Here is a 15266-nt window from a genome sequence, read left to right as displayed (position 1 = left end):
AGCTCGCGCTCGCATTATTTAAAAAGGGTTTATCATGTTATTACATATTTACTTTATTTTATAAGTATAAAGCTAATTATTGACTGTTAGGACTACCCTTTCAAAGAAACAAACAAAAATCAACTTTAAGCTGCCGATCGAGGAAAATGTGGCTGAAAAAATATTGCCCCCCCCTATTTGACGAAAGTTGGATCCGCCGGGAGGGAGGCAGGGGGTACTTGCACCCCCAAAATGAAATAAAAAAAAACAGGGAAATGAATATTTTCCAAAATGGGAAAGTTCCTTTTTCAAAAATAAATATGCCGTTTTTCGTGTTTTTTCGAAATAAAATACTCTTTTTAAAGTATACAAGTTAAGTTTTCAGGCTGGAATATTGCACATTTTCAGCTTGCGCTTCGCACTCTCATTCGATTGGTGAAATATGCTTCCTAAAGAGGCCACTAAATGCTTTCTTTAACAGGTTCCTTTTCTTGTCAGTATGTTTAAGCTGCGTTTTGCGCTCGTGTTAATTTTTTTAGTTAGATGCACATCTTTTTAATGACAGCAGAAATCTGCTCGGATTTTTATTCTATTGAAATACCCTAGAGTTTTAGCTTGTGATTCACGCTCGCAACACCTCGCAATTATGCCATTTTAAGAATAATTGACCCCCAAAACGTTTTACAACTTCACCTTTGAATTTGTTTTACCAAGCCGCTCGCTCATTACACTCTCTCCCAAAAAATAAAGCCTAAATATACGTTTTGCCATAATAAGAAATCACTTCAAAAAAGGTTTTTCTCTACTTAATCACTATCAAACACACAATGACTTCAAGCAGATGATAATCTTAAGGGGAAAATATCACCAAAGTGTCCATTTTGACGTATGAGTTTCATTTTTTGGTTTTACCCCCCAAACGAAAATTCGTTCGGCCGCCCTTGCCTTCCCATCCTCATAACGATTGAACGGCAACAGTGTCCCCATCCCCCTTGCCTCTGCTTTCCCGGTTTTCATTTTTCGGATTAACGAACCTTATTTTGTTTTCGGATAAACGAACCTTATTTTGTTTTCGGATTAACGAACCTTATTTCGTTTTCGGATTAACGAACCTTCGGAAAAACGAACCTTATTTCGTTTTCGGATTAACGAACCTTCGGAAAAACGAACCTTATTTCGTTTTCGGATTAACGAACCTTATTTCGTTTTCGGATTAACGAACCTTCGGAACAACGAACCTTATTTCGTTTTCGGATTAACGAACCTTCGGAACAACGAACCTTATTTCGTTTTCGGATTATCGAACCTTCGGAACAACGAACCTTATTTCGTTTTCGGATTATCGAACCTTCGGAATAACGAACCGTCGGAATAACGCCACAAATGTTCGGATTAACGAACCCTTTTTCGTTTTCGGATTAACGAACATCGAGGTATAGGCAATTTACGTGTTTCGGAATTACGAACCTTCGGAATAAAGAACCTTCGGAATTACGAAGCTTCGGAATTACGAAGTGTAACCTTTAATGGCTGCATGGATACAATCTCTCACCAATCAAATACGAGCTGACAATTTTTGATGTTCCGACCTGAAAACGTGACATTCTGTGCACTTCACTTCTTTCTAAACATGAACATGATGGAATTATTCCATTGAAACATAGACGCGAAGACATCAGGCAAATCACCTGTTACATATTTGAAACGAAAAAAAGGATGGGTTATGAGGATATGCAGTGTTGCCAACCTTCACGGAATAATAATGAGATGTGTTCTAATGTAAATTCAGTGTTGACTTTCTGTTAGAATGACTGAGCGAAAAACTTTCGTTAACATGTTTTGTCTTGTAAGAAAATACTTGGTTCAGCCGTTTGGTTATTCACATGAGTAATTTCTTTATGATTGGTATTCCGTAGCGGTTATCATCTCTGGATATGTTACTAGATTCAAAGGGGGAATGAGGAACTTGATATCCCGTTTATGCCTCGTTCACATTTATTCTACGGCGGCGTACGGTGAGTTGAAAACAGCCGTTTTAACATTTTTTTTGTAATAGCTAATATACATGATCTGAATAAAAATGGCTAAAACGACTGTTTTTGACTCGCCGAGAACTTGAAGACTTTTTTTTTCTTGTCAATTTTTTTTGGCGGACGAATTCCCCCCCTTAGGAAAATCCTGGGTATGCCACTGTTTTGAACATAATTACATTTCGCTGCCTCTGGTCAGATGTTATGAGAAGACACACTACTAACTTTTGCGGGGAAAAGCAAAAATAAATGTTGCAATATCTATTGAAATATGATTTCAAAATACCTTATATACCGTAAGGGCACTAGTATTCAACCCGTTTGGAGAGTTTCCTCAAATATATAGAAACATAGAATTTACCTGAATTTCAGACCCGTCTTATTTCTAAGAGCAAATGCTGGTTATTCTTTTTCCGTTATTTTTTTCTTCAACCAATCGACTGTGTGTGCAGGCGATCGAATTATACGGCAACGGTTTTTTGCACTAGTATTCAACCCGTCTGCACTAGTATTCAACCTAGCGATGAAAGATGGTCCTGTCTCTCAATCTGCCCTTGTCCCATCCGACTATGGACTAGACCATTTGAGATGAGACCAAACAGGGAATTAATCAAAGCCAGAGACTTACATAGATCTAGATCTAATTTACCAATATAAACCCTTTTGAGATTTGCTAACTATCCTCACTAGGTTGAATACTAGTGCAATTCAGTGCAAAAAGCCATCGGCGCATAATTCGATCCTACGCGCATAAAGTCGACAGATTGATAACGAAAATACCGACAACAGATTACCCTGGGAATAACAAAGGTATGAAATTAAGATAGTTTCCATATTTCTAAATATTTTTGGAAATATGTCAAAATCTTTGAATTATGCCGTGTTGAATACTAGTGCCCTTACGGTATATTGGCCGCGTGTGGCTGCAACGCATGAGATCACAAAATAGACATTTTTTCTCAAACTCATGTTAACTTTTTGTAATGTGGAAGTGTGTGGAAATTTGTAAAATGTTGATATAAAAATTGTCGAATTCCCATGGGTTTTCACATTTTGAAACTATTGGCATGTAATATTTCAGGCTAGAATAGGCTTTTAGATATATTTCGTCATGTGTTCAAAATCCACATTTTGTAATAAAAATACTGGAACTATTCCCTATTATCTATTTTCAATTAATCACCTTTCAGTTTTCCCATTAAACTGCCGGAATCGCAGTCAGTATAGCCACCAAAGTCTATACAGTGCACCTTTGTATTCTTTTTATATTGCTGTAAAAATTCGAAGTTACATGAATTAATTTGTTTTCGTTGTCACTCCATCACTGAAAACTCCTTGGTATAGTGCGAACTGCATGCTTTTACATTGTATAGGTTTGATTACAAATCTCGGTCAGTGCCAATGGGTCGGATAATAACTTTGAATACATTCATTGCTCGACAGGGGGTCTTTTCTTTGTTATGCACCATTTTCATATGTAAATGTAAGGGGGAAAACAAAATGATGTCATGGGTGGGGAGGGGGGGGGGGGTGGTTGGGTGGAGGGCAACATGCTTTAAGTGAGAGGCTTGACCAGTAAAACTTTTCATCTTTCTTACTTTTCTCAATTTCCATTCAATCTGTAATATTAGCTCATCTATTATGTTTATGGCAGCCAGATATTTTTTTCACCACCATTTTTGTAATCTATTGTATCGATATGCTTAAAATGATAAGGGGCAGATCACGTGGTTCATCGTCATCATCGCAACCCATGACGCTAAATTTACTTCAAAAAGAACGCCATTTTGAGATGTTATAACTCGAAGAAAAAACTCGGTGAGTCATGCATATTAACTATTTAAACTTTACTTAAACGACTTAAATGTTAGTGAGGACTATTCTGCGCATTTTAAGTGTAGTATGACATTCTTGAAACCATTCTTAATTGCTTATTTTGTATATTCATTCAACGTCACAACAACCATAGAATAAATCTGGTATAGTATATAGCTATAGAAAGCAGATTCGCTTCCGTCAGTAAATTCATCATGTTTGATTCTACATGTTCTATAAGCGAAATACGATTCCTTTTCTTTCTGTTGACAATGTATGCATAATTTTACTCTATATTATAAACTTTATTTTCTATAAACACGATAACGTTTTTTTTATCGTGCACTTCCACCAAGCGAGTTTTTTTAAATTTACATTTGAAAGAAATAAATCATTTCCAATTTGAAAATATATATGATATGTGATACCTTTCTATTACATCTCAACCTATCATGACTTGTATAACCAAAGCATTATATCTTGCAAAAAGTGTGGCAAAAAGTTAATGGTATTACTAGTAGACTTGTTAACTGCAAAAAAGGGGTGAACGCTGCATTTTTTAGTACAAATGCCCCACTTGGCACAAATGTTCCTTGAGTCAAAAGAAAAAGATTCATCCAAAGAGACACGCTGTATCTATGCAAATAAGCAAGTAATTTGCATAAATTTGCATATTATGTCGATATGTAAAAACAAGTAATTCAGAATATATATTTCACCAGAACTGCCCTAAAATTGGAAATAAAGACTTAGGGTAAGACAGGGAAGAAAATTGTCATAAAATAATTGGGATATCCTTGTTTATTATTACCTAATTTACATAAATTATGCAAATTATAATTTAAAACAGTATTTTTTTTCAAGAATCCTGAACTGTTTTATAAATAACAGCAATTAATACAAAATGTCAACATTCTACATGAAAGAGAATATATTAGCGAAAACATCGATATGCTTCATGACAGTATTAGTGTCTTAATTTGCTTAGAAAGAGGGCAAATATGTCAAAATGTATGACGTGATATTGCGCTAAAACGAGACCAAACAACCTCTACATGTATGTCACAGTCACACTCACGAATCGGACAATAAAACGATCAATGGTATGTCATTCGAGATAACATAAACTCAACACAATAGCTTCCATCGGCTTCTCGTATCGCTTTTGTTGGTGTGTCTGCCACACCGTAATCTGTGCTATATACGGGCAAAATGCATTTCGGTATCGGTAAAACACTATTAAGTTTGTTTTATTTGTTTCTAATTTGTTTCTCTTGGAAAATTTACAGGAGACATTGCTTTGCTGGTTACTGCTTAAATGAAGCTCTGGCACATGAATCATGACGAATGTACCCCACCTCAATCCATATTTTAACTTTGTTAAAATATGTGTCTTTTGGAGACCCCCAAGTGGCAAAACTGCATTCCCCCGCGGCATTCCCACTACTTTACAAAACCAGTTTGACTTGTATTATCGACTTGGAAAAGACAGATGTATGAGACATCAGTTAACATGTTTCCTGAAGATAGTTTTTTTTTGTTTATTTAAGCCTACGTCCACGGGAGCCCACCGAATTTACTCCATCCCCTCTATGTATTTCGACACTAAATAAAAAAAATATCGTGTTTAAAAGCCACCGGCAAGGCAAATTTCGTTTTTGGTATAGTATAATAAAGCAACTTTTATATCTATATTTCATATTTATCTATATTAATATTATTATTAATGTTATTATTATTATTATTATTATTGTTCTGCAGTTTGTAATAATGCTCTAGCACAGTAAAGGCTATAACCCAACAGGAGCATGCCTAGGATACCCTTTTCCCTTTTGGTTTTATGTATTCAAAAATAGTTTATTGTCTTTAGAACTCTTAAAAGATTACTTTTGTTTGTATTGATATCTTGGAATAGATTGAGAAGAAAATAGGCTTTAGAACATGATATTTCTTTATTTAAAGTCGAAATACGGAGAGGGGATGGGGTAAATTCGGTGGGCTTAAATAAATACAAGTCAAACTGGTTTTGTAAAGTAGCGGGAATGCCGGGAGATGCAGTTTTGCCACTTTGGGGTCTCCAAAAGATATATATTTTAACAAAGTTAATATATGGATTGAGGTGGGGTACATTCGTCATGATTCATGTGCCAGAGCTTCATTAAAGCAGTAACCTGCAAAGCAATGTCTCCTGTAAATTTTCCAAGAGAAACAAATTAGAAACAAATAAAACAAAATTAATAGTGTTTTACCGATACCGAAATGCATTTTGCCCGTATGTATCATATAGATTACGGTGTGGCAGACACACCAACAAAAGCGATACGAGAAGCCGATGGAAGCTATTGTGTTGAGATTGTGTTATCTCGAATGACATACCATTGATCGCTTTATTGTCCGATTCGTGAGTGTGACTGTGACATAGAGGTTGTTTTGGTCTCGTTTTAGCGCAATATCACGTCATACATTTTGACATATTTGCCCTTTTTCAAAGCAAATTAAGACACTAATACTGTCATGAAGCATATCGATGTTTTCGCTAATATATTCTCTTTCATGTAGAATGTTGACATTTTGTATAAATTGCTGTTATTTATAAAACAGTTCAGGATTCTTGAAAAAATACTCTGTTTTAAATTATAATTTGCATAATTTATGTAAATTAGGTAATAATAAACAAGGATATCCCAATTGTTTTATGACAATTTTCTTCCCTGTCTTACCCTAAGTCTTTATTTCCAATTTTAGGGCAGTTCTGGTGAAATATATATTCTGAATTACTTGTTTATACCATATCGACATAATATGCAAATTTATGCAAATTACTTGCTTATTTGCATAGATACAGCGTGTCTCTTTGGATGAATCTTTTTCTTTTGACTCAAGGAACATTTGTGCCAAGTGGGATATTTGTACTCAAAAATGCAGCGTTCAACCTCTTAACAAGTCTACTATACGTATTATTGGACTATACTGCACCGTGTGAGTAAAAAACGCTTGACACTCCACAATTCCTCAAATTGAATGAAAACTATTTCATAAGCACACATTTATTATACATGGCCTGCAAGAGTCTCTTCTCTCAAATAAGTTGTTATGTAGCGTGTGTCAACGCTTGGGTAATCAGGTGGTATTGGTTTACTGTGATGTAAAGTTAGATTGCGCCAAAATAAGACGTGGCTACAATGAAAGAATCCAGATGCCATTGCTGTCCTAACCCTATATGAGTTAGTACACATAATATTATTTGCGAATCCCTTAAAAATGAAATTAACTTGAGAATTCATACTAAAAAGTATTTATTAAGTAATTCTAATATTAATCATTGAAAAGGTGTTTTGAAATGGATTTTAATGCAACCCTTGTAGGATTATGACTTCATTGACATCTCATCGGGATTCATTAATTGCAGTCATGTTTTACATTGACGCAAAAAATTATATCACTTTACAGAATAATTATTGATCATCCAAGCGTGAAGACACACCACATAAATATGGTATCAGATCATTTGGAAGAAGATTCTCTTTCCGGCAATATATAATGATTATGTGTTCTTGACACATTTCCCCCCTTAAATTTGGGATTTGTGAGGTGTCAATTTTTTTTTTACTCATACGGTATGAATGGCTATGGCTATGAATCCAGTGACCGGGTAAAAATAATTGTGAAGCGCTTTGAACAGTCGTAGATCGACAAGCGATATATAAATGCCAATTATTATTACCATTATTATTACGGTATAGGCTAAATTGGAAATTTGACATTTTCTACTCCATGTAGATTCATTATTTTGGACGTGGCGTCGTGCTGAATTGATGTTACTTTCTTGACCAGATTACCATGGCTACTGCAACTCCTCCAGGTACACACAATTTAGAAAAAAATGATTAAAATATTTTTGCTTGTCGAAATTATGCATTCTGATTTGGAGGCGACAATGATGATTGTAAAAGATGGCGATGAAGATGTTGACGGTGATTGGTGGTGATGATGATGGCGGTGGTGGAAGCACTTCATGATGATATCAAAAACGACGAAGAAGAAGAGTAAGAAGAAGGAGGATGAGGAGAAGAAGAAGGAGAAGAAGAAGATGAAGAAGAATATTAAATAAGTAGAAGTAGAAGTTGTCGAAGAAGGAGTAATCAGTTCGTACACCTTTTATATTTCTTAATTCTCAAACTATCGAGTTTACAGTAATGTAATGATTTTGTATTGTATATTTTTTGTACTTGCTAAGCTATATGTAACTGTAATGGGGCGTTGCAAGAAACTTGAATTTTTTATTAAAAAAAATCATAATTCAAGCAATTTATTGGTAATTCCAACTCGATTGCTGGTCTGCTTGTCACAATAATAAAAAAGTTCAAGTGGGATTCCTTAGGTAAAAAGCCTAAAAGGAAAAATTGTTTAGGCAAAAGCCTTATTTTGAAAGCTGATGACATTATATCCCCAACATATAGCCCAAGTCCACTCAGATTAAGAAGTAAATGAACACAAACACACAAATAAAATACAACAACAACAGCAACAACAAAAACAACCGGATTTGATCATGCTAATGTAGCCAGGGGCGGCAGACAGTATTTTTGTTGGGGAGGGGGTAAACCGAAAAAGGGCACTTATATGCCAAAAAGAGCATTTTGGTACAAACGGATATTTTCATGAGATTATCATCTGTGGGAATAAGTTGTGTGTCTTGTAGTAATAAGTTTAGCAAAGTCTCTTGAAGTGATTTCTGATTCAAATCTGAACTTGTAAAACTCTTTTTTTTTTTCAATTATGGACCTAATTACTGTCAACGTGGCATCCTTGCGAGATGTTGCAAGCGCGAATCACGAGCTTAAAATTGTGAAAATTTCATGTAATAAGACATGGAAAGTAAACATTTTTGTAATCATAAAAAAACTAAAGTTTGAAATTTAACTAAAGAATTGTAATATACTGACCAGAAAAGGAGCCTTTTAAATACTGCATTTAGTGAGTAATGAATAGGATACGGATTACATATCTAACCGATCGAATAATGCTGGCGCGAAGCGCGGGCTGAAAATTTGTTATATTCTAACCAGAAAACTGGACATTCTAGGCATTTATATTACCAGGAACTGGCTACCTTGTTAAACAATATTTGGTGCGAGTGCAAAACGCTAGCCAAAAATGTGTGATATTCCAAACCTGAAAACTGGATATCATCTAAGATGAGTTTACTAAACAATTATTGATGAGAGCGCGAAGTACGAGCCAAAAATTGTGATTTTCTCAACTGAAAACTTGATATTCTAAGCACTGTTTGTAACCAGGAACAGAAGAATAGCCTACCTTAATTAAGAATAATTAATGCGAGCGCGAAGCGCGAGCAAAAAATCTGATTTTCTAACCTTAAATGTGTTATGCTCTACTTCAAAAAGCATATTTCATTTTGAAAAAGGCCGCATTTCATTTTTTAAAAGCATTTTCCATTTTTTTTTGGGGGGGGAGGAGGGGGCACTTGCCCCCTGCCCCCGGTTCCGCCGCCCCTGCATGCAGCGCATGTAAAAAATGAAAACAAGTGCGGAAGTTTTATAATCATGCTTTTGAAATAATTTGTACTATGAGTTTTTAAATAGTTATGTGCTCATCAACATAACTAATAGGTGCAAAATGGTGATAGTACCTTTTAATCTCCCGCTAAGCTTGCTTCTTTTATCTAAATGTATATTTTCGAAAGCGATTTTTGCCGCTCCCTCCCTGAATAAATCAGAGAGAAATTAAAACAACAGCAAACGCCCATGAATAGAGTAGAGAAGCAACAATCACCATCAAAGCTCAATGTACCACCCCAGAAAATAATGATTTGAATCAACAGAGAAAAAAAATCAAACAAGCATAACCTACAAATTTCATAAAAATCAGATGAGAAATAAGAAAGTATTAAAATCTTATCTTAAAATTTTCGCATATTTAATAAACAAGTGGAGCGCCTCTGGCAGTCTCACCTGCATCATGCGATTCAATATAGCAGCAGTGCTGACTTTGATCCACGCGCATGCGTAATCGTATTCCGAAGACGCAAGTCATGAATATTCATATTTTGAATTTTTTATTAACAAACTTCATTCATATGGCATTTTGTTTTAAACTATAATACAATGATAACATAAACAAAAACATTCATAACTGTATGTCTATAAATCAGTAATACATCAATACATATTTCCAGTTATAAACGAAACTGATATTGATCGATGATTTATCATAACTAACCTTATTCTTAATCAAATTTCATAAATGACCCATCATTTTAAAGCTGAGGGTCTGCTTATTCATTTGAAGGAATCAATATAACCCATACGTAACGCATGAATACGTAAAAACAATTTAAAGAGAGGAAACCAAAAAGTCATTTGGCGTGCGATATCTGACATTCTCTTTAAAATTTACATATTCGATAAGTTCATTTCCTGCCCTTTCATATGACACCACAACCAATAAAAATGCTTCAGAAATAAGAAAGTTATGTAAGTTTGAAACAGTGCTTGCATTTCAATAATTTCATTCGATAAATCTGTTTGACTGCTGCCTTTCCTCCACTAGACAGAGGTAACAAAAGAATTTATGCATGGATGACCGGTAATGAAAGGAACTGGTTGGTCGATGTTATTCAAGCTAGCTGAAAATGACTATCAAACAAGTTTGTTGAATTGAATTATTGAATTGCAAGCACTTGTTAAAATGAACATAACTTTCTTATTTCTGAGACATCTTTATTGGTTGTGGTGTCATATGAAAGGGCAGGAAATGAACTTTCTGAATATGTAAATTTTAAAGAAAACTTCAGATGCCGCTCGCCAAACGACTTTTTTGTTTCCTCTCTTCAAATTATTTTTAATTACTCATGCCTGACGGACGGGTCATATTGATTTCATCACATAAAAGAAGAGACCCTAAGCTTTAAAATGATGGGTCATTTATGAAATTTGATGAAGAATAAGTTATGAAAAATCATCGATCAATCTCGGTTTCGTTTATTCTGGGACGCACTAAGGCCTATATTAAGAGAAATGACGAATTTAAATTTAAAATAAAGAACGTGTAGCATAATCCAATATGCATAAGTTATCTAATTTTGTTCCAGAACTGCGATGGGAAAAATTATTTCGCGTCCGGGTAAATGAACATACATGTAGTATATCATATGAATGGTGTTTTTTTAATAATTATTCTATAGTTATATATTTTCAAAGTCAGCACTGCTGCTATGTTGAATCGCGCAATGCAGGCCCTGTTACAACCGATAATGTCGCACCAACGCATAATGTCGCAGCAACGCATAATGTCGCAATCTGCGACACATTATGCCAAGAGCGTCCGACGCAAAATGTCGCAGTCAACGCATAATGTCGTAGTTTTTCTAACGCATAATGTCACATGTCGAAACGCATAATGTCGCAGCAAATCATCAACGCATAATGTCACATGTCGCAACGCATAATGTCAAAGCGGTATTTTCTTCAGGACTCGAGCTACAGATAAGATATAAAACATGCTTTCACTTAGTATTTTGAGACACGAAAAAGAAAATGAAATTATTTTGAAATCAGGATTACTCTTTGTATGGATATTTGTCGCTTTATTACCATTTCGTCTACTGCCTTTTCCCCACTATCGCATGGTCTGATATCATTTCGTCTACCATTAGTTAGTCAACTATCAACATAGTCCAATAACCATTTCGTCTAATTACCATCTCGTCTAATAGCCAGTTGGTCTAATAGCCGTTGTGTTTATTATCATTTAGTCTAATTGTATTTTTTCAGTTGGTCCAATATCCATTTTGTCCAATATCATTACGTCTATTACCTTTTGGTCTAATAGCCAATCAGCCTAATAACCACTTGGTGTACTCTCATTTTCGTCCATGTTCCATTTGGTCTAACTTCAGTTGTTTCGCTATCACTTTGTCTAAATCCATTTCGGCTAACACTCATTTGGTATCGTTGCCACGGGTCCAATCACCAATAGGTCCAATCATTGGTTCTAGGACAATTACCCATCGGACAATCACCCTTCCGGACAACTAATCCCTGACAAGTTTACCCACCCGAGGACAATTACCCCCTGGACAATTACCCCTGAGGACAATTACCCCCCGAGGACAATTACCCCCTGAGGACAATTACACCCCGGACAATTACCCCCTGGACAATTACCCCCCTAGACAATTACTCCCGGACAACTACCCCCTGTAAAACTACCCCGAGGACGATTACCCCCTGAGAACAATTACCCCCCCGGACAACTACCCCCTTGGGCAATTTCCCCCGGACAATTACCTCCTGGACAATTACCCCCAGACAATTACCCCCTGAACAACTACCCCCCGATGACAATTACCCCCGGACAACTACCCCTTAGGAAAATTAACCCCCCCAGGACAATTACCCCCGGATAATTACCCCAGAGGACAATTACCAACGGGAACAATTACCCTGCCCCGGGGACAATAACCCCTAGACAAAGGGAGTGCACAGAGTTATGGCCTAAATATTGTAAAATTACAAGGCGTTCTTGTGTATATTATCTTTGCATATTTTTTTTTTGCTTACTGTATTAAATCTAAAGCCACATCTTAATCTGGAATTTGCACCAATTGTTTCATGATTCTTAGCTTCTTAGATGAATTGTTTTAAAATAACAGGTTTATAGGTTCTTCTTGTCAATAGTAGTGTTGATGGTTTGCGTTACCGACTTTCAATATTTCTACCTGTGAAGGTGTCTTTTTAATGTTTTATCTATTTTCCTGATTTTTTTCCTGAAATTAAACCCCAAATGAATCAAGAAAAAAATCAGATCAGTTGGAATCAGAGAAATTAGGCATTTGTGATTATTATGTCTAATCGTGTCTTTTCATGAATGTTCAATTGTTCTATGAAAACTTAGTATGTGGGCCAGTTTACACATTTTCTGATGTACATATGCGTAGCTATATAGCGCAAGCCCCCACCCCCATTTTTCATGATGCGGAAGGCATTGCTAAACAAAAAAAAGAAAAAAAGGCGGAAAAGGAAGAAAAATATGAAAAAGAAGAAAATGAGAGAGAGGGAGAGAGAAAAAGGAGAGAGAGCGATACAAGAGAGAAAGTTATTAACATAAGATAAAGTAGAAAATATATTGAAAACCTGTGCCACCGACCCAGACCATTATAATGGTTCACGCCCGGGGGGGGGGGGCACTCAGTATATAATAATGTGCCGCGGAGGGGACCCCCATTTTTACACTCAAATTTCCGTTCCAAGGCATAGCATCTTTGTCTTATTGAGAAAAAGAACAAAGAAAGCCGCTCCAAGGCAAAACATTTTCTTCTTATCGAGAAAAAAGAAAGAAATCCGCTCCAAAGCTTGTCATATTTTTCGTTACGCCGTTCCAGTTGCATTGATCTGCTACAATGAGCTGCAATTTTGGTGAAATGCGGCCGCATAGCGCTGTCCGACCATCACCTCTGCGCAAGTGGTTATTAGACCAATTGGCTATTAGACCAAAAGGTAATAGACGTAATGATATTGGACAAAATGGATATTGGACCAACTGAAAAAAAATACAATTAGACTAAATGATAATAAACACAACGGCTATTAGACCAACTGGCTATTAGACGAAGTGGTAATTAGACGAAATGGCGATTGGTCTATGTTGATAGTTGACTAACTAATGGTAGACGAAATGATATCAGACCATGCGATAGTGGGGAAAAGGCAGTAGACGGAATGGCAAGAAAGCGACAAATATCCATACAAAGAGTAATCCTGATTTCAAAATAATTTCATTCTCTTTTTCGTGTCTCAAAATACTCAGTAAAAGCATGTTTTATATCTTATCTGTAGCTCGAGTCCTGAAGAAAATACCGCTGTGACATTATGCGTTGCGACATGTGACATTATGCGTTGACGATTTGCTGCGACATTATGCGTTGCGACATGTGACATTATGCGTTAGAAAAACTACGACATTATGCGTTGACTGCGACATTATGCGTCGGACGCTCTTGGCATAATGTCGCAGATTGTGACATTATGCGTTGCTGCGACATTATGCGTTGGTGCGACATTCCCGACCTTTCGTTTGAGGACGCGGACGCTTATTTACAACGGTAGTTGACTTTGGAAGGGACTTTTTGGGCCCGTCATCATGGTCGTAAAACTCAGTCCTGCAATGCAAATTGTGTGACATGAGATTTTTTTTTCGTTTCGCATCTGCGACGGAAACATTCAATATGCGTTTCGTGTGCAAAATTCTGGTTGCTACTATGGTAACAGCGATTTATCCGATTGAGGACGACTTTCCAAAGCCACATTTGACTCCTCCTAGAGCTCGAGAGGCCGCCCGGGGGCCCACTTCCATTGATTAGTGGATACCAGTAGCGACCACCCGTAAAAGGGGACAGAGTGGGCAGGTACGTTACGTATATAGGCCTATGTAACGTTATAAGGGTGTCAAAACGATGTTTAAAATGCTGAAAAAAGGGATATATAATTATCCAATACTTGTAGGGTTTCACAAGCCAAATACTTGTTAAGAGATGCATTTTCATAATCTGGAAAAGAATTGCTTCCCTTGTTTAGGGTACTTTTCGAAACCCCATGGTCGTGCCTGGTATCCACTCATCAATGGAAGTGGTCCCCCCGGAATTTGAATCTAATCCCATTTCTGGGGAATGTAAAACATAATGCCCCTCACATCGTGTGCGAGAGGCATATCGTTTGTGTATAAGGAGTAAACAAAAGAAACAAAGAAACAAAGAAACAAAAGAAACAAAAGGAAACGAGTTCAAAGGTATCGCATATGATGTGTACATATCAACGCATGCGAAATGTTCGGCTGGAGAGGTTGATCTTATCCATGAAATCAATTGCCAGTGATCCACCAATAATCCACATTAAATGTAATATCGATTCGATGGACTGTAATGATCTATATTTAAGCCTTCATTCAGTAAGTTTTTCCTCACTCAATATGTTCTCGATTTGTTTGAAAAACCACTTTCTTATCCATGTCATAAATCTATTTTAGGTCCTGCATTTTGAATATCTCCAGCCATCAGTCGTAATATACATGCATGTATGCGGTACGGGTGTCGCGGAAAGGGATTTTGCACACGAAAAGCAGATTTGTAGGGCCTGTAACCCCCCTGTCACACAAAGCTTAGCATTGATCGTAGAGCAGTTTTCTACGTTTGATCCTATTGACTGTAATGCACAATCAATCTTAAAAATCAAGTGTGTGATTAAGCGTTAACTTTTGTGTTAGGGGACCCTAATACTAGCGTCCGTGATGATTGCGAAAGGTCCCAATTATCGGTTGTAACAGGCCCCACTTGTCGAAATGTCATCATCACTTAGAAATGATATGTACCTTATTTTAGTTCATGCAACTTAGACATACCTGAGTTTCTGGTCACGTGACCAA

This window comes from Lytechinus variegatus, chromosome 15 (assembly GCF_018143015.1).
Source record: "Lytechinus variegatus isolate NC3 chromosome 15, Lvar_3.0, whole genome shotgun sequence".
Lineage (NCBI taxonomy): Eukaryota > Metazoa > Echinodermata > Echinoidea > Temnopleuroida > Toxopneustidae > Lytechinus > Lytechinus variegatus.
Note: the sequence above shows the minus strand (reverse complement) of the source record.